The sequence below is a fragment of the Lacerta agilis genome, chromosome 2, assembly GCF_009819535.1.
Source record: "Lacerta agilis isolate rLacAgi1 chromosome 2, rLacAgi1.pri, whole genome shotgun sequence".
NCBI classification, from domain to species: Eukaryota; Metazoa; Chordata; class Lepidosauria; order Squamata; family Lacertidae; genus Lacerta; species Lacerta agilis.
This window is the reverse complement of record NC_046313.1, coordinates 17,802,408-17,825,329: the sequence shown is the minus strand read 5'-3', so window position 1 is coordinate 17,825,329 and position 22,922 is coordinate 17,802,408.

The following is a 22,922-nucleotide window of genomic DNA, read 5'->3' as shown; positions in this document are numbered from 1 at the left end:
CCTTTTGGCCGCCATGCGGCCTGATCCTGGGGCTCTCCCTGTGCCATCAGGCCCAATCCAGGACTACATACCTGCAATGTGGAGCTCCTGGATCCTGGACGTTCCTGAACCCGCGGGAGAGAAACGAAAAGGGGGGAAATCTGGCGGCTCTGCCGCTTTTACCTGGGCCTTGACCCTGCCCCCGGCCTCTGTCCTTTGTCCCATCCTGGCCGGAGGCAGGTCAAAGCCCATCGCCCTCCCGCGTCGCCACCTCCTGGCTCCATCCCCTCCTTTCTCAGCCTCGCCGGGGAGTCACCATTTTGCGACCGCGGGGAGCCACAGCAGGGGTCCTGGGGAGCCGCATGCGGCTCCGGAGCCGCGGGTTCCCGATCCCCGGACTAGGCAGCTAGAGAAGGGCAGATCTTGGGAGGGGTACGTGTGCACTCTGGAGCAAAAACAAGATAGAATTTGGTGGGACCACCTGGCAAAGAGGGACACTGTGAAATTTGGTGGAGCCTAGGGAGACAATATGACGTCATTTCCTACTCTGCCCTGCATTGGTTTTGTGCAGTGCTGTTTCCATTCTGCTGCAGTTCATCTTCTGCATTATTGGTCTCCCTGCCCACTGTGGTGAATTCACGCAACTTGTGTACTTTACGTAATTAATTATCTAAATCGTGTAACCGCATTGTCATTGTGTTGAACCCAGCATCCTGCTCTCACAGTAGCTAATTTATGGAATGCCCAAAAGTAGGACTTGTGCACATCAGCCCTCTTTCCTCCTATGGCTTCTGGCAACTGTAATTCAGAAGCAGACGGCCTCCAACAGTGGAGACAAAACACAGACACCATGGCAAGGAGCGATTGAGACCTTTATTGCCCACAAATTTGCCCAGTCCTCTTTTAAAACTATCCAGTTGGGTGGCAATCATCACCTCTTGTGGCAGTGAGTTCCATAGTCCAACATTCAGGCTGATTGGATGCAGAAGCTTCTCTCTGGGTACCTAATGTTGGGTCTGCTCTCTCGTACAACCGCCTACCTAAATAAAGCAAATATTGCAAAAAAATCAACAACAACAGCAGCAGCAGCATCCCACCGTGGGTCTCCTCCAGAGGAAACCAGAACCTTTAGCGTGGTCCCTCGAGGAAGTGGCAAGCACACAGTGCTGCAACAAAATAAAATACCGTCCATGTTCTGCTCTGGCTCCCACATTCTTTTGCTTGAGCAGAAGATAACCATCTTGTGCGAGCGAAGGAAAGGTCGAAGCAAATGGATGAACTCAGTCTTTACAGCAGGACTTTCCACCACAAAAAGGCAAAGCTGAAGCAGACACACACACACCCCATCCAAAAAAAAGGGAGTGAGTGCAACTTGCTGGAGGCCATGGAAGAGCTGGGGTTGGAACGCAAGTGCTTCCACTGGAAGGTCATATGCAGGAAGAGATAACTAGGCCATTCCTGTCCGTCCATCCACACCCTCGATGGGCGTTTTATAGAGTCACAAACAGATAGGAATTCCTGAGACTCTGCATCTCTAGGTATTTATGATGCTAATCGCTCTAGCATATGACTGCCTCAGGGCAATGATATGCCTGCTTTGAGCAGCATTAAGGAACACGGCGCAAGAGTCTTGCTTGCAGCACCGTAAAAAGACTGAGAAATTGAATCGGACAGAAGCTTTCATAGACTAGAACCCATGCAATGAGATGCACAAAAATACACCTATGTGTTTGTTGGGCGTGAGGGAGGAATTGTCAGAGATGGCACTGCAAGGATAGGCCAGTAATGCCGTTTATGACAGTTCAATTGAAGCCTAAGGTTGACGCAGATGTTTTATGTTATTAAGGGGGGGAAAGCAACTGGGAAACCTCATATTTACTTTCATATAAGTGTGTCTCTCTCTCCTTGTGTTTAATGTATAGCTGCCTTCAGTGTAGAAATATATATTCCCAGGGCAGCTTATATAACAGACCCTCGAAGTGTCGCTATTTTCCAGGGACAGTCCTAGATTTACAGAAGCCATCCCGATTTGATTCTGGAATGTCCTGCTTTTCCTTAGGATGTCCCTATTTTCACTGGAGAAATGTTGGAGGGGGTGGAGTTGTGCGACCCCTGGGATTGCAGCGCTCACCTCACTTTCAGGCGCCCAGGGATCCGGTGTCCATCTGCAGACAGTTTTCCGGGTCATGTGGTCAGCATGACTAAACCGCTTCTGGAGCAACTGGACACCGTTTTGGAAACAAGAGCACACAGAAACACCGTTTACCTTCCCGCCGCAGCAGTACCTATTTATCTACTTGCACTTTGATGTGCTTTTGAACTGCTAGGTTGGCAGGAGCTGGGACCGAGCAACGGGAGCTCACCCCTTTGCGGGGATTCGAACCACCAACCTTCCGATCAGCAAGCCCAAGTGGCTCAGTGGTTTAAGCCACAGGCATCTGATGATAGACAAGTGGCAGGGGAGAGATAATGCTTGGGATTGGACCCTTTGCGTCCCTTGCAACACTACAATCCTGTGATTCTATGTCATTGGCACACAATCCTTCCTGCCTTTAGACCTTATTCCTTTCAGTTCCCTCTCTGCCGTAAATCAATCCTGTACGACAGGTTTTCTCTACTCCCGCCCTCCCATTCCAGCCATAATATGCCGTGTCTGTTTTGGAAGAGCCTCCTTTAGAAAGCAGCCATGTATTTTGAAATCTACTGGTGCCATCTTGTCTGTTTGACAGCTTTTGCTTTCCTGGCATTTTTCCTGCGCTCGCCGCCAATTCTGAGACACAAGTTGAGTCATAATGATGGAATGACCAGCCAACTCTCCTCCTGCTCCCCACACAGTCCAATTCAAGGTGAATCCTGATAGCTGGTGCATGAGGAGACTGGCCACATGCTGGAAATTCCTTGCTAAATTAAGTTGCTAGTTCATCAAAAACATCCTCCCAAGCATGCACAGGATGTATTAAGTTATGGTGGGGTAAGGGATCAACTTGTCACACTGACATTTCGGCTGCTTGGCAGAAAGAGCTGGATCTGGTTATCTCTTTCAAGAAACTGGATCTGCAAAGGGTCACGCTGCAATAAATTGGTGTAACTAGAAACCTCTCTCCAGGCCTAGGGATGTCTGATGATAACTTTGCTGCCCAGAAACAGCGACATATAAAATACGCATTCTGTGATGGCAAGCAGCAACGAGTCTCAGCTTAATAAAATTAATCGGGGGGGGGGGGAGTGTTGGGTGCTTGCTGGTTTCAGGGAGAGTATCTAAGGTGCTGTGTTATTGGCAGCGAATAGTCATCCAGTGTTATGTACTGAGTTGAATAGGATCCAAACCGCAGCAGTCTGATTGGTCCTAGAACAATAGGATTGAGATTGCAGCAGTCTGACTGGTCCCAGAACAATAGGATTGAGATTGCAGCAGTCTGACTGGTCCCAGAACAATAGGATTGAGATTGCAGCAGTCTGACTGGTCCCAGAACAATAGGATTGAGATTGCAGCAGTCTGACTGGTCCCAGAACAATAGGATTGAGATTGCAGCAGTCTGATTGGTCCGCAGGAGCCACCCAATCCAGCTCCAGGTGGAAGTGAATCCGCACTGTGATTGGCATACAGGAGTATCCCGGAATTAGCCAATCACGTGGGGCCCATTGTGTAAATAGTGTATATAAAGCAAACGTTTTGGGGGAACTGCATTCCTCACTACTATGAGCTGAATAAAGAGCCTGAAATTCACACTGGACTCCGAGTATATTTCATCCAGCTTGCACTTTTAAGCCCCTGTGGTGGCGTGTATAATTCACTGGCTCAAGCTGTGGCATAATTTTAAGCTTGTTCACACTGGCTCTGCCTCCTGGCCCATTAAAACCCCACCCACTGAAGAGGAAGACGCCATCCCTTGAGCGAAATGTACCCTATCAAACAGGGAAGCACTTCGCCCATTACAATTCCTGTGTGGAATTCCTGTGACAAAGCATACAAACGAGTAGCTATGCAGAAAACGTGTTTATTTGATGGTTTGGAAAAAAAATGTTTTTAGGCTGCCTTTAAGGGTAAAAACCCTTTCAAGGCAGCTTACAAATAGAATAAAATGCAGCTGCAATTTTTTTTTTAAATGCTCATAGAATCGTAGAGTTGGAAGGGACCAAGAGGATCAGCTAGTCTGACCCCCTGCAATGCAGGAATCTTTTGCCCAGTGTGGGGCTCATGACCCTGAAAATGAGAGCGGAAGGCATGATGTTTCACATGTGGTGGAACTGTAAAAGAATTAAGGAATTCTGGGAGGTAATTTATAATGAGCTCAAAAGATGTTTAAGATCTCCTTTGCAAAAAACAACAACGAAACAAACAAGCAAACCCCGAAGCCTTTCTTTTGGGCATAATGGGCTCAGATATTCCTAAACAGGTGAGGAAGATATTTTCATATGCTTCTGTAGCAGCAAGAATGTCAATAGCCAGAAATTGGAAAAGTGATTCAATTCCGACTAAACTGGAGTGGCAAGCGAAACTGCTAGAGTATGCAGAACTAGCAAGGATGACGGGAAAACTAAGAGACCACACTGAACAAACGTTTATTAAAGAATGGGACATGCACAAAAAAATATCCTAGGGAGCATTGTAAAAATCTGAAGTCGTTGGCAGGCCTAGAATGACTTCGGCGGAATAGTAGAAAATCTTAGGAAAATAAGACAATTGTGATATGTTATGATTGAAAATGAAAAGTGCATTATATCAAATATGTTATGGACCCATGATGGGGTTTCCGGAAGTCGCCATAGAAATTATGTAATTAATTTTTGATAAGGTGTATTATTATTTTGATGACTGTTTGTTTGCTTTTTAATTTCACTAAAGCAAAAAATAAAATAAAATAAAATAAAATAAAATGAGAGTTTCATGTTCTGCAGACCAAGCTATCCACTAGCTGTCAATTTAAAAAAAAAAAAAAAGATGGAAGAAAGCTAGTCATAAATACAACAAACATCCGGCACAAAAAAATTACGAAAAATCCATCTCATGACTTTGAACAAACCCATCAGCAGAAGAATCAAATCAGGAGAAAGCAGATAGCAACAACAACAACAACAACAACAACAACAACAACAACAACAGGGCTTTTGCCAACATGGTGACCCCCCCAAGATGCTATCAGGCTCCAACGTCCATCAGCCCAAGCCAACATGGTGAATGAACACAGGTGATGGGAGTTGGAATCAAAGCACCCGGGAGTTTCTGGAAACCACAGACGGCAGGGTACTCATGTGCTCAGGTTCTGCTTGAGAGTTTCCCACAGGCATTGAGTTGGCCGCTGTGAGAAGATGAGACATTGGACTGATCCAGCAGGCACTTCTTACATCCTTATGAGGGCATCAGGTAGGCAAAAGCTGCTTTGGGACTTCTGTAAACAACTGGAGTGATAGGGATGGTTGGAGCTCAGCTGGCAACACCTCCCAGAGAAGACAGGGAGTATTGTTTTCTCCATGAAATCAAATGTAAGTGACCACTGTCACCATTACCTTTATAGTGACTCCCAACAAAACAGACGGGAAGAACCTACTCGTATCTAATCCATTTCTGCAGCTTGACGGAAATGCACCCTACGTCATTGGATAGCTCAGCTGGTTAGAGCATGGTACTGATAATACCAAGGTCGCAGGTTTGATCCCCATATGGGACGGTGGCATTTTCCTGCATTGCAGGGGGTTGGACTCGATGATCCTCGGGGTCCCTTCCGACTCTCCAATTCTATGATCTGTCCTGTAACAGCAGCCATACTCCATGCTGGCATAAATGCTCATTAACTGGGTCCTTTTCTGTGCGTCATCCTGAAAAGCACTGGCCATACAGCCTTCTGACTCGATGAAAGGTTTATTGTGCACACCTGTGGATTATCCCTGAGCTATTACCAGTTTCAGGGACATGGGTGGCGCTGCGGTCTAAACGACTGAGCCTAGGACTTGCCAATTGGAAGGTCGGCGGTTCGAATCCCTGCAATGAAGTGAGCTCCTGTTGCTCGGCCCCTGCTCCTGCCAACCTAGCAGTTTGAAAGCACGTCAAAGTGCAAGTAGATAAATAGGTACCACTCCGGCGGGAAGGTAAATGGCGTTTCCGTGCACTGCTCTGGTTTCGCCAGGAGCGGCTTAGTCATGCTGGCCACATGACCTGGAAAAACTGTCTGCAGACAAACGCCGGGCTCCCTCGGCCAGTAAAGTGAGATGCGCAACCCCATAGTCGTTCGTGACTGGACTTAACTGTCAGGGGTCCTTTACCTTTTTCATTACCAGTTTCGGTGGCTTGTAGCAATTGTGGTTCCTCCACATGGCCGTTCTGTGCACCACAGCAGTTGATTTACCACCAGAGAGCTGCTTTATGTTGACATATTGATGTAGCAGGAAGAGCTGTCAATAATGCCTCTCTCCATTTCCTGCAGCTTTGCTGAAGCATCATCCATCATTAGTCATGTGTCCCCGAGCCTCACATGGGAAGGCAGGAAAAGCTTCCTTCAAGAGGCTTAGCAAGTACCTTTCAGGAGGAGTATTGAGAGCCATTTCCCATAATGATGCCCTGGGTGTTTGTGGCATGCTAATGGTCAAAGCCTCCTCTTCCTTAATGTCGGTGGAGAAAGAAGCATGGGTCCTTCAGCCCTGGAGAGGGGAGGAAACACTCCTCTCAGTGCAGCAACTCTTCTGTACAAATATAGGAAAGTGTTCTTAGCATGCAGCACTCATGGTATCATCAACCATCTCTGAAGTGAGAGGGAAAGAACAAAGGGCCAGTCTAAACAGATAGCTTTTTGTACATCATCAATGCACTGAATCAGTGTACGCAATGCACTGAATCAGTGTACGAGACACACTCACAGATTTTGGTGCTGTTGTTCTCCTGGCTTATCTGTGCTAGTTCAGACAGGGTATCATGAGCCCCAGTGGTGGTACAGTGATTCCCCCCCCCCCATAGTGGAACAGTTACACAGGGAACTTTGCCCAGTGGAGGCATAACACTAGAAAGATTGTGATGCCAGGACAAGTTAAAGAGCAAAATGAAAGGGACTGGCCCTTCTGCACTGACCATATATCACAAAGTTTCCGCTGTGCCTCATTTCTAAAGGAAACTCGAGCCCCGAACCAGCTTGGAATCTCACACTGTTTAGAGACCGGAGTGGCGTGTAGCAATACAATAGCTACAGTAGCACTGGGGGTAGGTTGTTTCAGGTTAAGAACGGACCTCCAGAACGAATTAAGTTCTTAACCCGTGGTAACCTGTACAGCGGTACCTCCGTTTTCGAACGCAGCCTGTTTTGGAAGACCTTCGAGTTCTGAAACATTTGAAAAACCAAATTGAGAAAAATAACGTACACACTCAGCGGAAGCTGTTCGACTTCCAAGGTGTGTACGAAAATGGAAGCATTTGCGTTCTAAAACTGAGGTACCATTGTATATAGTTATGGTGTTCCTAGTGGCAATATTTGGTATCACAGTGGCACATCTTTAAAGCTACTACAGTGGTACCTCGGGTTAAGAACTTAATTCATTCTGGAGGTCTGTTCTTAACCTGGAACTGTTCTTAACCTGAGGTACCACTTTAACTAATGGGGCCTCCCACAGCCGCCATGCGATTTCTGTTTTTATCCTGAAGCAAAGTTCTTAACCGGAGGTACTATTTCTGGGTTAGCGGAGTCTGTAACCTGAAACGTCTGTAACCTGAAGCGTCTGTAACCTGAAGAGTCTGTAACCCGAGGTACAACTGCATGTGCATGTCATCCTGCCATTTTATCTGTGGAGAGGATGGTTCACTTCTCTCTGTGAATGTGTTTCTAGGGTCAGTCATGTGACATTCTTCTGTGATGTGTGAACTCAGGATGGGAGAAGGAAGCTAGAGTCGACCTTGAACAAAATTTTCCATAAATATCTTGTCAACAAGAACAGAGCAGTGCTTCATAGATTTCCCCTGCTGTGTGTCAGTTTAAGAAATTAAACACACTAAGGCACTTATTTGCCAGTGCAATCAATTCCCAATTATCCATTCTCATTAGCAGAAGCGACCCTGGTGATAAACTGTTAGGATAAGCCAAACATTTAGAAAACTTAGGTACATAATTCTAATTTGGAGTGTGCTAGGTTCATTAATAGTGTTTAAAAGCTGGATATTATTTAAATTGAAAGGGTTGGGTTTTTTTTGGTTTTTTGGTTTGTTTTTACTACTCATGCATAATAAAACAGTATAGTGATTACATATTTCACCGTTAAAATTTAATTCCACTTTTTAAAGTGTTTTGTAAGTTGAGCCAAACGCTCCAGTCTATAAATCGCAAGGAGAACTCCTAAGCTTGGCTTTTAGTTGCTATAATTTGAGTTACAGAGTGTGCTGGGACTTTGTCACCCTGATTGGTGATAATCTGGCAAAACAGAACCAGCTTTGAGGGTATTGGAGGGGGGGGAGAAGGAATATTAAAAGGTCTGGCTACTGAATTATTCCTGGAGTTGCAGGTGGCTGCTGAACATTTACATGAAACTGCTGGGTGGGATTATCTGGAGGTTTGGAGTAGGTTGTCCGCAGTATGCTGGTGACACTCAACTCTATTTCTCCTTTACGTCTGCAGGTGAGGCAGTGGAAGTGCTGGACCAGTGTCTTGCCTCAGTAATGGACTGGATGAGAGCCAACAAACAAACTCAATCCTGTGGGAATGTTCAGGGATGCAGGAAAGGGTATATTGTTTGATTGTATCCTTTCCAACTTGTGCTAACAAGTTCTACAATTTAGCAGAGTAGCACTCCCCCTTTTAAACCTGCACAGCGGATGCGTTTGCTCAGGCTCGCTAAAGCCTCTAAAATAAGTTTCCTTGGTGATTTCCCGTTTAGTCCCTCATAATGAATGTGACGGATGTGGTCACAGAGAGAGAGAAAGAGAGATGGTGGCCTCCGCTGAGGTATTTTATTACCTGCATAGGTGAGGTCACATCCACCTCTGGTCACATGTAGAGGAAGTCTGTCCTAGCCTAGGAGGAAACAGGAAGTTCCGACTGGCTGGTCCAGACACCCCCCTTTTTACGTCCGCTCTAGGGATGTTGTACTTGACTGCTCTGTGTTTCACACCCCACAAATCCAGATAAGACTGAGGCACTGTTAGTGGGTGGTTCCCTAGACCAGATGGGTGGGAGGTCGCCTGGTCTTGAAAGGGTTACACTTCCTCTAAAATGGCAGGTTCGTAGCTTGGGGGTATGCCTGTATCCTTTGCTGTCCCAAAGTAGGTGTTCAACATGCTAAAGTAAGTTGCTCCTTCTTCTGCATAGCATATTTGGTGGGGTTCAGGGTGAGAAAAGCTCATTTGGAACGCAGAGGATTGGCAAATAGCACTCCAGGAGATGACCAGGAGGTTGTCCCTGCTGTCTTTCTCCATGACATACCCATCTGTCTCCATGATGCCACCAATTCCTTCTTGCTTCTGTTTGGCCTGTTTTAATGCTCTCTAGCGTTTACCATTTAATTATCTATTCCAGACCCTCCAAGTGTCCCTATTTTCCAGGAACATTCCCAGATTTAAAGAAGCCATCCCGGTTTCTGATTAGATCCTGGAATGACCCGCTTTTCCTTGTTGTTGTTGTTGTTCAGTCATGTCCGACTCTTCGTGACCCCATGGACCAGAACATGCCAGGCACGCCTGTCTTTCACTGCCGCCTGCAGTTTGGCCAAACTCATGCTAGTCGCTTCGAGAACACTGTCCAACCATCTCATCCTCTGTCGTCCCCTTCTCCTTGTGCCTTCCATCTTTCCCAACATCAGGGTCTTTTCTAGGTAGTCTTCTCTTCTCATGAGGTGGCCAAAGTACTGGAGCCTCAACTTCAGGATCTGGCCTTCCAGTGAGCACTCAGGGCTGATTTCTTTAAGGATGGATAAGTTTGATTTTTTTGCAGTCCATGGGACTCCTCCTCCAGCACCAGAGTCTCCTCCAGCACCATAATTCAAAAGCATCAAGTCTTCGGCAATCAGTCCTCTTCTTTTCCTTAGGACGCCCCTATTTTCATCGTAGAAATGTTGGATGGTATGGAATTATGTGTGACCCCCAAGCCAAGGAGATAAGTAACTATACAACCTTTAGAAGACACTTGAAGGCAGTCCTGTATAGGGAAGGTTTTTTAAAAAATGTTTAATGTATTATTATTATTATTATTATTATTATTATTATTATTATTATTATTATTTTATATATGTTGGAAGCTGCCCAGAGTGGCTGGGGCAACCCAGTCAGATGGGTGGGGTAATAATAATAATAATAATAATAATAATAATAATAATAATAATGACATTGAAATCCTTGAATTCATCAGATAAATGTTGGAGGGTATGCTATTCTGACTGATTGTTTTAACATTGTAAACCAGCTTTGGCCCTGAATATAGAATCTGCACGTGCTAAAGAGGGGCAGCTGTAGCTCATGAAGATACCCAGTATAGTGTTGTGTTTTACGGCCTTTCCATGGCAATAATAGTTTCTGGCCAAATGTCCCATTCTGGCACTATTGGGTGCAACAGCATCATACAGATCCATCAGCACATAGATCTGTGCTGGACTCAATTGCAAGACGAGAGAGAGAGAGAGAGAGAGAGAGAGGCTATGATAAGTTATTGTTAAGATTACGGGGCTGGGTTTTGACCTGGAGCCTGTTACGGAATGTTGTAAAGTAATACAATAGTTTCTGGTTAACCATAGCACTGTCTCGGGATGTTCAGCTGCTCACACAACACAGCAGATAACCGGACTGCAGAAACCCCAGGTGGTATCTTTGCTTTATAGGCAATCAGCTATTGGCATCTTTCCACATTTCAAATGGAAGGAAGAGGCGGGGGTGGGGGTGGGTTTAAGAACTGCTATGAGATTTTTCTATTCTTCTAACTCAGCATGAAAAGCCTAGAATAGTCAACACAACTTAAATCAGTTGGGGGGTGGGTAGGTGGGGGAAGGGAAGGGAAGGGAAGGACCAGAATAATGGTTGCCAGATCGTAATTTTTAGAAGGTTAGGCTATTGTGCAGCTGGAGATCTTTTTCTTTTTCTTTTACTTTAATGGAGCGATGTTCCTCAAATCATATAAGGGGCCATTTGGCAGGCTTAGGAACCTCCAAAGCCCTCTACTTGCTTGAGCAGTGGGAAGGCTTCTAAAGGAACTCAAGGATGTTTAAAAACCAAGCTCCTCAATTTGCAGATCGCCATTAAAACTGGGGGCAATGGGGATGGGGCGGTCAATAGGATCTGAGTTAATTCCCCAAGGTTAGACATGAAACAAGGAAGAAATGCTAACCTTGAGTTTTGAGTCTCCTAGTGGCTGAAGAGGATTCGCAAGGCTCCGGGAAAATTGAGAACAGGCTTGCGTTGCTGGAAAAAATGTCTGCTACTTTGCAGAAGATTTAATATCTCCTTCACCTCCAGTGTAAATTAGCTCTGGGCACCTCAGGTGCAGCCAAGGAAATGTTTTCTGGCACTGATTTGTTGTACGTTACATCTCTGTCCTGCTTGGAGGAAGACCAGAGCAGACAGATAAATCTATCATTTAAAGGCTTGTGGGAGAGTGAAAAATATGTTTTGCTTTCTCTTGTTTTATTGAGAAGAGTACAGTATTTTCAGGCTATATCTAGTGCCTTCCCCTATAAATTCACTTGTGGCTCTAACATGGTGCTGGAGAACTTGTGGTCCTCCAGATGTTGTTGTTGTTGTTGTTGTTGTTGTTGTTGTTGTTGTTGTTGCTGCTGCTGCTGCTGCTGCTAGACTGCACCTCACATCAGCCCCAGTCAGCATGGCCAGTGGCCAGGGAGAAGAGTTGGAATCCTGCAACATCTGGAGAACTAAACGTATACAAGCCCTGCTTCAGCAACAGCATATACTACAGGTGAAACCATCTGGGAATCCATGCATGGTATTAGCCAAGGGTAGGCAACCTAAGGCCCAGGGGCCGGATGCAGCCCAATCGCCTTCTTAATCCGGCCTGCAGACAGTCCGGAAATCAGCTTGTTTTTACATGAGTAGAATGTGTGTTTTTATTTAAAATGCATCTCTGGGTTATTTGTGGGGCATAGGAATTCATTCACCCCCCCCCCCAAAAAAAACAGTCCGGCCCACCACATGGTCTGAGGGACGGTGGACCAGCCCATGGCTGAAAAAGGTTGCTGACCCCTGGTATTAGTCATACTGGGTAGTGAGGCCTGTGGGGCTCCTAGTAGGGATACTCCTGAGTGTTCAATTTTAATTTGAAACAAGCAAACAAGAACGCAGTCTGGTGTTATAAGAATTTTAAGCTCTCAAATATAGAATAAATATTCATAAATGCACACATATCTAAATATATGAACCATGTGTCTGAAATAGTATGGGAGAGCAATCCTGAAGCCATTTTGACTCTCCTAATGACCTCAAATATTCCTCTGCAGCCTCCCCGTTGTCTTTTTGCTTACAAATCCTGTCTTAGGGGCATATTTGTGTATGAACAGGGTGAGCCTGTGACCTGGACTCGGGAACTAAAGTATTAACCATCACAAAAGAATGGCCAGGCTGCCCAGGTAATGCAATCAGTGACCATTATCAGGTATCCTGGCAGGCAGGATTTCTGCTGTAGACTGGCTTGTATGATGTTTTGGGGTGGTGGTCTTGGGCTACAGGGTGGGCAATTTCAAAAGTCTGCATAAGGGCTTGCGCACCATGGTTCAGGATTCTCCTCCCTCCTGCGTGTGGTGAGTGGGGACCCTGTAGCAACAGTTTAATAAAGTTCAGGCTTACTAGCCGCTTTGCTTCTCAATATTCTCTGGTTTGGCCTCTGTTGTTTTCTCCTACCGATAGGGAACCCACTTAAGGACTCTATACAGGCTCTGGAATACCCCAGAAGGAAATGGGAGCGGTTTTTCTTGTAACACTGAGCAAAGTTAAACTGCTTGGAATGAGAGATAAGTGAATCTGTTGGTTTTGTGTCTTGTTTTACCAGTCTCAGGTTCAGTTCTGCACATGTGGATGTTAGGGACTGGCTGGGTGAGGAGGAGCGGTGGAAGTCACCTGACTAAGAGGCCCCCCAGGGAAAGCACAGAGGGAGAGAATTTGGATCCTGGCTCCTGGTGGTGGGAAAGCGGCCACACCCCAGAGGAGGGGAAGAGCTGAGACGTGCTGGAGGCTGAGAGCTTAGAGCAGGCATAGGGAACCTTCGGCTCTCCAGATGTTTTGGACTACAATTCCCATCATCCCTGACCACTGGTCCTGTTTGCTAGGGATCATGGGAGTTGTAGGCCAAAACATCTGGAGAGCCGAAGGTTCCCTATGCCTGGCTTAGAGGAAGATGAAGAAGAAGAGGAAACAGGCAGGTGCCCCAGTCCACAGGAATCAAGACTTGGCAATGGCATTTGCAAGCAGCTGCCCCCCCCCCCGGCGAATGCATGTTATCGAGCAAAGAGCCAGGCGAAAACAGAGAGGGGCTCTTGGGGCTCGCTGTAGACAGAGGGAGGGGCCTGGCAAATAGAGGGTTAGAGAGGGAAAGGGGGGTTACAAGCCAGTCTGGGCAACTGCTTTTATCTAGACAGGAGCAACCCTTGGAAGTCTCCCATGTATTTTCTGTCCTGTTTCCTTAATAATGAAACTAACTGTAAGTTAGTCTGTGTTTCCCAGTCTTTCTCTGATCTGCGAATGACCTGTTCTCCTTGGACTCAGCTATACGGCTGCAAATAAAACATTTTAAGTGTGTTTGAAAGGCAATATACAATGTGGTACTAGATGAACCTAATGGAAAATTCAATGTATTTTTAAAAACACTTTTTTATATATAAAGCATTTTCAGAATGGTTTTTATATGTGTGTAGATTCCACCCTTGTCGGCTCCCTGACAGTGGATTCATTCTGAACACTTGTGTGCAATTTTGTCCTTTTTTTGCAAAGCAATTACCCTAATTACACACACACACACACACACACACACACACACTCACACACTCCAATACAGGAATGCATGCTTTACTCTAGCAAACATTTTTGCACATTTTACTTGCCTGGAGTGCTGCACTGCAAAATTCACAGAAGTGTGCATGGCTCTTGTAGCATTTGAAAAGTGTGAATAAAGCAAGTTTGCTTTTAAGTGTGAACCGAAACAAATTTATCTTCTGTCCTACTCAAACGTTTCTTTGTACTGGGTCAAAAGGAACCCTTGCTTCCCTGAGAAAATGACCACATCTGGGGGAAAGGAAGCCTTGAAGCTTCGAGCTGGACATGCTGCTAGCTTTTTAGGGGAGGGATTTTTGTGGTGTGGAGGCCTGCAGCTACGTTCTCAAATGGTCCTGATGAAATCTGTGCCACTCACTTCTTTCTGGCTGTGTGGCTCGACCGTGGGAAAAGCCAATGTGTCAGACCCCAACCATATGCCTGTGCAAGTCATACAGCTGTGTGGGATCACACCACGGGCAGAGGACTTCCATGTGGCTGTGGCTGCATTCAGAGAGCACTGACACTGGTAGCCCACTGATATATTGCTAAGGCTTCTTCATAGCACTACAACTGTCAAGGCTGCGCTTGCTATCCTAATCGTATCTCCAAAATGATTGGCATGCTGTTGCCATGTTTCTTTCTCTGCTATCAGATTTTCTTCTGAACGTTTGCTGGAATCTAAGTTCTCTCTATAAAATTCAAAAGCAGCTTGACCTTTGCGTTTCCTGTTTCTTTGGCTAGCTCCAGTGAGGGCCCTGTCTGGAATCCACTGAAATGAGCGAAAAAATAAAAATAATAAAGCTCCCAGTGGGTTTCGTCGGATTCGAGCCAGGCTTTATATAATTTGAGGATGGATGTAAATTAAACCAAAGTGGTGATTGTTTGCATATGTGCGCATGGTACTTGTTTCGAGAAGCTGTTTGAATAGAGTTCAGAAACGTCATCACAAATGCTGCCATAGTGTCAGGTTCTTACGTACGGGTTCCCTGATTTGGGTGCCCTGGGTGTGCTGAGATCTGCCCACAAATCTCTTGCTTTCGTACAGGGGTGTCTGCATGGATCGTGTCATCCTGCAGCTTAGTCACTCGGTAGTATGCGGTGGAGCCCTGTTGCTGGTCTGTTCTCGTTTAAGAGCGACAATGAAACAACAACAACAACAACAACAACAATTTATTTATTTATTTACACCCCGCCTATCTGGCTGGGTTTCCCCAGCCACTCTGGGCGGCTCCCAACAAAATACAGTAAAAATACAGTTCAACACCAGACATTAAAAACTTCAGGGCTGCCTTCAGATGTCTTCTAAAAGTCAGATAGTTGTATATTTCCTTGACATCTGATGGGAGGGCATTCTGCAGGGAGGGCGCCACCACCAAGAAGGCCCTCTGCCTGGTTCCCTGCAACCTCACTTCTTGCAAGGAGGGAACTGCCAGAAGGCCCTCAATGTCCGGACTGAACAATGGGGTTGGAGATGCTCCTTCAGGTATACTGGGCCGAGGCTGTTTAGGGCTTTAAAAGTCAGCATCGACACTTTGAATTGTGCCCAGAAACGTACTGGGAAACTCTTGCTTCTTGACTGATGTGTCCTTTAAGCCTTCCATGACATTGCCCATTAATTTCAATTGAAGGAGCTGCTCTGTGCATGAAGAGGGATGTTCATGCACTGCGACTTCCCTTCATTGAAACAAATAGGTGGCCAGTCCAAGAAAGGGAGCTTGGGAGCTCCTACGCATGCAGCAAATCATTGGGAAGCGGTGGTGGTGGTGGACGATGATGCATGCAACATTTCAGATCAATTGCCCGAGTTTTTAAAAGACACCCCAGTGTATTGGGTGTCCAAATTCCAGAGATTCTCCGACTGCAAGAGTTACTTTGTTTCCAGCTTACTGTATAGTTCATTGCAGTTTGTTGTATACAATAAAATCTAGAGATGGAAAAATCTCTCGCTTTCAGTTCATTTTTCCAGGCAATCTGATTTCTATATCAGTTTGCATTTCCCCCCAAAGTTCTCATGGATATTAATATGCATTTTCTTGCATGTTTTCCCCAATATTTGTATGCAATTTCGCCTAACATGTGGATTTTATTTACAATACATTGGGGGTGGGGGGGGGGGGGGTTGCCGCATTCGCAAAGGTGACACAGCTGCAAGTATTCCTGGAGGAAACTGGTCCTCTTTAAATCCCCTGGGAGTGGCCCGCTCCCAAGCCCGCCCACGATTGGCCAATTGTGTGAGCGGGCTGAATCCACTTCCCAAGCGGCAAGCTCAGTCCTAGCACATCCTTTGCTGCCCAGGAAGTGGCCGAGGAGGCGGGGCTTCCGCCACCAGAATTGTGATGGGCGCCCACAGCGGCACCCACCACAGAGGGTCAACAGATTCATGCACACTTTATTTGTATTTTCATACATATTGCTTGGCTGGAGAACTGCTTTGGCTTAATCCTCCTATTGTTCTGGAAAGTGCAAACTGGGATAGTGTTCACTCTCAGTGTGAACTGAACTGCTTGGAGGTTTTGTTTTAACAAGTGGTGCATGAATTTTATGAAATAAACAAATACAGTCGTACCTCGGCTCCCGAATGCCTTGCAAGTTGAACCTTGCGGCTCCCGAATGATCGAAAACCGGAAGTGAGTGTTCCGGTTTTCCAACGTTCTTTCGGAAGCCAAACATCCGACGGGGCTTCCGATTGGCTGCGGGAGCTTCCTGCAGCCAATCACAAGCTGCGCTTTGGAAATCAAAACGTTTCGGAAGTCAAATGGACTTCCAGAACGGATTATGTTCGACTTCCGAGGTACAACTGTACTCAAATTTCTCCCCCATGCCTAGCTATAGGACAAAAAGAGAAAAGTTCTGCAAAGTGGGGTGGCGCTTCTGGCAGAACAAAATATACTCTTTCCTTCCTTTTCTCTCTCACACGCTTCTCCCCAAACCATCCACACACCCGCTCTCCGCAGCCATATCCTCACTATTGCCACACAATACACTGGGGGAAGAGAAGTGCCCCTCTTATTCAAGTCATTCATCACAATTCGCTCATTCCTAGCATGTTTGGGAAACTTGAACATGGTGTAGATGCTTAACCTGGAGGCACTTGTGTGCTCTTGTAAAGGAAACAAAGCAAGGACATTTCAGACTAAGGTTCAGAGTGCTCTAAAAGTTCTTGGCTATAATGCTATGTTGTCATCTGCCGCTATCTGAGCCCTGCAAGAATACAGAGCCCTTGTGAAGTAAAAGAGAGCGGTAAACCCTTTTGGCACAGGCCGAAGGTTCATGCACTGTGGGCTTTGTTTAATGCACCCAGTGCCAGCCTTTAAATGGTACCTGTCAACTGAGAACATCTCAAAGGGCAGAGTATGCTATTCTCTTTGAACTGCTTCTCACCCTCTCGAGCAGCCCATGTGAAATGTGAAGTGCCAAAGGGGCTCCAAAAAGCTTTTTTTTTTTTTTAAATTGCAGGAAAGTTGTTATTTCTTTTTTTAAAGGGTCAGAATTCCAAGGGAAGGAATGTAACGCTGTTGACATCAATGCAAGCATGCCACTGGAGAAGACTCATAATACTTGGCAGTGCTTTGTATGATGCTGGATCAATTATTTTTGTCTGTGTGGAAGACAAAAATAAGTAGTAATGTACGGAAGTGAGAGCTGGACCATAAAGAAGACTGATCGCCGAAGAATTGATGCTTTTGAATTATGGTGCTGGAGGAGACTCTTGAGAGTCCCATGGACTGCAAGAAGATCAAACCTATCCATTCTCAAGGAAATCGGCCCTGAGTGCTCACTAGAAGGGCAGATCCTGTAGTTGAGGCTCCAGTACTTTGGCCACCTCATGAGAAGAGAAGACTCCCTGGAAAAGACCCTGATGTTGGGAAAGATGGAGGGCACAAGGAGAAGGGGACAACAGAGGATGAGATGGTTGGACAGTGTTCTCGAAGCTACTAACATGAGTTTGGCCAAACTGCGAGAGGCAGTGAAGGATAGGCGTGCCTGGCGTGCTCTGGTCCATGGGGTCATGAAGAGTCGGACACAACTGAACGACTGAACAACAACATGTGGAAGTTTGCTTGGTCTCCGGTACACACGTTTCTCGAGAGGATCTTTTCCCTTTTGACCTTTCAAGGGCAGATTCACACTGGAGCCTTCTGGGTGGGCAAATGATTGCTGAATCGTCACTCTATTATGTGCCCTGATTGATCTTCAAGGCATGATGTGCGGAGTGAAGAAATTCACCAGCTTAATGGCGATATGTAAACCACCTTTCCCTTTGCATATATATCCCGTTACTCTTCCCTGATCACATCTAGACTTCGTTATCTCTCGCCACTTCAGTTCCTAAAATTCATTGCCATCTCTTTGTGTCAGAGGCCTGCCTTTTCCTGGTGTTACTCTATAAAGCACCTGGAACATTGATGGCACAATACAACCTACTTTGTCAACATTGTCATTTGCAACTGAGCCAGGGCTTTTTTCCCCAGCCAGAAATCGACGGAAATCAGTTTTAGCACCTCTCAGGTGGGTACCATTGTTGAGGGAGGTGTTCGTGGTGATTTCCGGCACCTCTTTTTCTAGAAAAAATAGCCTTGGTCATAGCCATATACCTACTTAGAAAACATGTCTAGTTTCCCTGAAGTCAACATCTACCCACTGACTGCTGCAATTTGGCTTTGAGAACCACACACACACACACACACACACACAAAATTCTTCTTCTTCTTCTTCTTCTTCTTCTTCTTCTTCTTCTTCTTCTTCCTCTTCTTCTTCATTGAATTTATATACCATTTATATATTTATATATATACCTGGAATTTATATACCTGGAGGTCTCAGGGCGGTTCACAGAATAAAATCAAAATATAAAACCACAAAGTACTTAATCAAAATAAAAACAACAACCCAATAGCCTCCCCCCCAAAACACATTATAAAAAGGGCATTGGATTCTCACAACATTTAAAGTAAGACAATTAGCAAACCTGGACAGGAGCCACTTGTTGGAAAGATCGTGATCTCAGGAATGTCTGTGGCAACCTTTATTGGCATCCAAATTGGCCGGGTGGAATATTACTTAATTATCCTTGAAGTTCTAAACCTGTGGGTTTAGGGCAGTACCTAAATTTAATAAACTGGTCAGTGAGGTCATTCATAATTTTTTTAAAAAAATATCTTCCCCCTCCCCACACACAGATGGAGGACTGGGGTTGAAGGATAGGGTGACACAGTTAGATCTGTCCACTGAGCTGAAGTCCGGCTGGGTGTACATCTAATTTCTGTGAGTGCACCCAGTTTCCGCCATCCAACTCCTGTTCAGATCAGAAGGTGCCTCCCAAAATCTGCAAACAGCAGATGAAAAAAAGCAGTTGGGGGATTTGCCACAAGAACATTTCAAATGTTTAGAGAGTCTGCTGCTCGGTCTTGCCTGATTATCTCTCCTCACCCAATATTTCACTTTAACCTACTCTCATGCCAAATCCGCGCAGTAGCTTTTTGAACTTGGAGGTGAGTGAAGAGAAATTTGAGGGAATCTTGAGCAGAGCAGCTTCCAAAGAGGGGGAAAAAAAACACCAGGGGGAGATAAATATACATGTTCACAGAACGTGTGGTTTTAGACCCCTTTGGATCCTTGCCTTTGGATATTCAGGAGATCACACTGGTAACGTGTTGGTAAATAAATGTTGATAAGTTTATAAAGTATGCTTTTGCACCAGGCCAAGCAAAGTTCTAGCCTAGCTTGGGTGAGGGCCATTTAATGAATGAATAGCACATCATTTCCTGTACTAATAAGAATAGGAATGTAATTAAAATTGTGTGTTCTAAATATTTGCTTGTGGTTGGTGAAAAATATGTAATTTTTACTGCCTGGGAAACTGTTGGAATAGCTGTTTCACTCTGGATAATGTTCAGTCCCCAAAGAGGGGGGAATAACTAGCCACAGACCTGAAAAGTTTACATATGCACCTTTGATTCAACCTATTGGTTTTACAGGGATCACAACGCATGCAATTCTGGTTCATTCTGGCACAACACGCAGAGGAGAACTTCCTAGCAGATTTGTCCTCTCAGCGTGCATAAAGCAAGACACTTCATTCTTTGCCAGATCAGGGACAAAACTGGCGTGCTATGAAAAGGATTGATTATCACTTTAAAGCAATTAGGTGTCACAAGGGAACAGAAGAGTATGAAACATTTATATGCAGGAATCAGCCCTGGAACGGAGATGAAACGCTCCCTTCAAACACAGCCTTTGCTCAATGTGTCAAATGTGCAAGACTGCGGCTTGGTTTTCATCATTGCAGAGAGCGACTCTTTAACAACCTTCTTAATGAGAGAGTGGAATAGATTGTGGCTGGCACCACACACATGGTTTAGGAAAGACTTGAGAGGTGATGTACTGTACAGTACTTAGATCCAACCTTCTGAATATCAAGAGAGAGATGGGGAGGGGATGCGTTCTGTCTGAGTATGAGGAAGGATGTAGCCCAGGAGGGAGGGAGGGAGGAGTAGATTGTACTGGGCATTTAGGGGGCATCCCTGTGCTCAGTTCTCCCGGCAGTTTCTGAGCTGGTGAAATATTGCTGCTGAGACATGAAGCTACCATTTACTGAAATTTTCTATTTCACATCTCTCAGTTGGTGGAGCATGAGATTCTTAATCTCTGAGTCGTGGGTTTGAGCCCCGTGTTGGTCAAAAGTGTCTTGTATTGCAGGGGGTCGGACTAGATGACCCTTGCGGTCCCTTCCAACTTTACAATTCTAGGATGCTCTTCCTTCAATCCCTACACTGCCTTCAAGTGAGACCATCAGTCCAGCTAGCCCAGTATCATTTACACTGATTTACGGTGCTCTTCCAGTGTCACTCCAGCGATTGAACTGAACGCACCATTTGTGCTTAGATTCATAATGCCGGCGATATCTTGCCACCAGTCTGTTAAGTTTGCGTACTCTGCTTTCATTTAGGATGGCCAACTTTCTGATGAGCACCAACTCCTGTGATGTTGATACATACCAGCTGGATTTTGAGAAGACAATATAAGATTGCACTGTCGAAATCATGAAATTAAGGGATGTGCCTTTTACATACTTTTAAGTTAAAGATCTGGAAGTAGGGGTGAGGGGGGAATTCGATTCCGCTTGTATTTGAAGCCAAATCTTTCAGATTTGCTCATTCCAAATAGATGAACCAAAGCACAGCTCTCTGTTGAAATTCACACTCAACCGAATTTTGTAATGCAGTTTTCCAACCAACCAAAGTTTACCAAAATGAGTGTATTAGGTAAAAGTGTACATAACAATAAAGATATCCATGGAAAGAAGATACCAAAATGCATATTAGGGAAATTGCTTGTGAACACGTATACATTAGTTAAAAAATGTGTTTATTAGCATAAATTTGCACTAAAATGCTGATGGGTTTTTTTTTTTAATCACAAATTGCTGCAGAATATGGTTACAGGTGGGTAGCTGTGTTGGTCTGCCATAGTCAAAATAAAATAAAATAAAATAAAAAATTCTTTCCAGTAGCACCTTAGAGACCAACTAAGTTTGTTCTTGGTATGAGCTTTCGTGTGCATGCACACGAAAGCTCATACCAAGAATAAACTTAGTTGGTCTCTAAGGTGCTACTGGAAAGAATTTTTTTATTTTATTTTGCAGAATATGGAGCACTGAATTTTAGATTGACAAAATGAGAAGCAAAATGGGCAGATCTTTCCATCTCCTTTTGGAAGTGATCAAAAATTACTCTCTCTGTTCGTAAGCTACAGTTATTTGTGCCGTTAATTTATCTGCGAAGCAACCCGAGATCATGACGCCGATGCACTTTTGTGAAAATAAAATTAAAAGACAGAGAAAGGAAACTGCTAGGATTATGACAGAACTGCTTGAATTTTTGAGGAACAGAAAGCATAAGATGCCCTTTACTGTAGGGTTAACCAGGGAGCCTAACATTTCAGTTTGTGTGTACAGCCTGTACAGAGAGGGAGTGGTGAGTTATATTAAAAGGTTTTTATGTTTAATCAAAGCAGACAGTTGGGTAATTAAAGCTATTAAAATTGATAGGGCACTAGGCCTAGATAAATTACACCCTAGCGTTCAGGCAGTTAGGAGGGCCTCTGGCAATTATTTGGGTGGGAAGAGGAAAGTGTAGAACAGAATTCGAAGCACAGATAAGCGCCAAAGTACATGTTCAGATATATCACACAAAGCACTTAATTTATAGTTGTTGTTGTTTTTAAATAAGTAGCGGTGGAGGACGATGGTATATCCCCCAAAGGAAGGATAATAAAGAACTGAAAGTCTTTCCCCACCCCACAGATCTCCCCGCTTGGCATTTATTATCGAAATTACATAGCACCTTCAGTGGGGATGGTGCTTGAAACTAGCATCAGGGTGGGGAACACATATTGCTGCCCTGAGGTCTTACAATCCCAAGGTGTGTTTTTTTTTTTAATCAAATCAAATCAAATCAAAAGAAACAATAGAAGAAGGGAAGGAAGGAGAGATGATAGGGACAAAGGATGAAGATAAACAGGTTTAGGGGTATCTCCACAGCCTTCGGGCCAAACCATGTGGGCTGCATCAATAGGAGTATAGCATCTAGATCAAGGGAAGTAATAGTACCACTGTATTCCGCTCTGGTCAGACCTCACCTGGAATACTGTGTCCAGTTCTGGGCACCACAGTTCAAGAAGGATACTGACAAGCTGGAACGTGTCCAGAGGAGGGCAACCAAAATGGTCCAAGGCCTGGAAACGATGCCTTATGAGGAACGGCTTAGGGAGCTGGGTATGTTTAGCCTGCAAAAGAGAAGGTTAAGGGGTGATATGATAGCCAAGTTCAAATATATCAAAGGATGTCATATAGAGGAGGGAGAAAGGTTGTTTTCTGCTGCTCCAGAGAAGCGGACACGGGGCAATGGATTCAAACTACAAGAAAGAAGATTCCACCTAAACATTAGGAAGAACTTCCTGACAGTAAGAGCTGTTTGACAGTGGAATTTGCTGCCAAGGAGTGTGG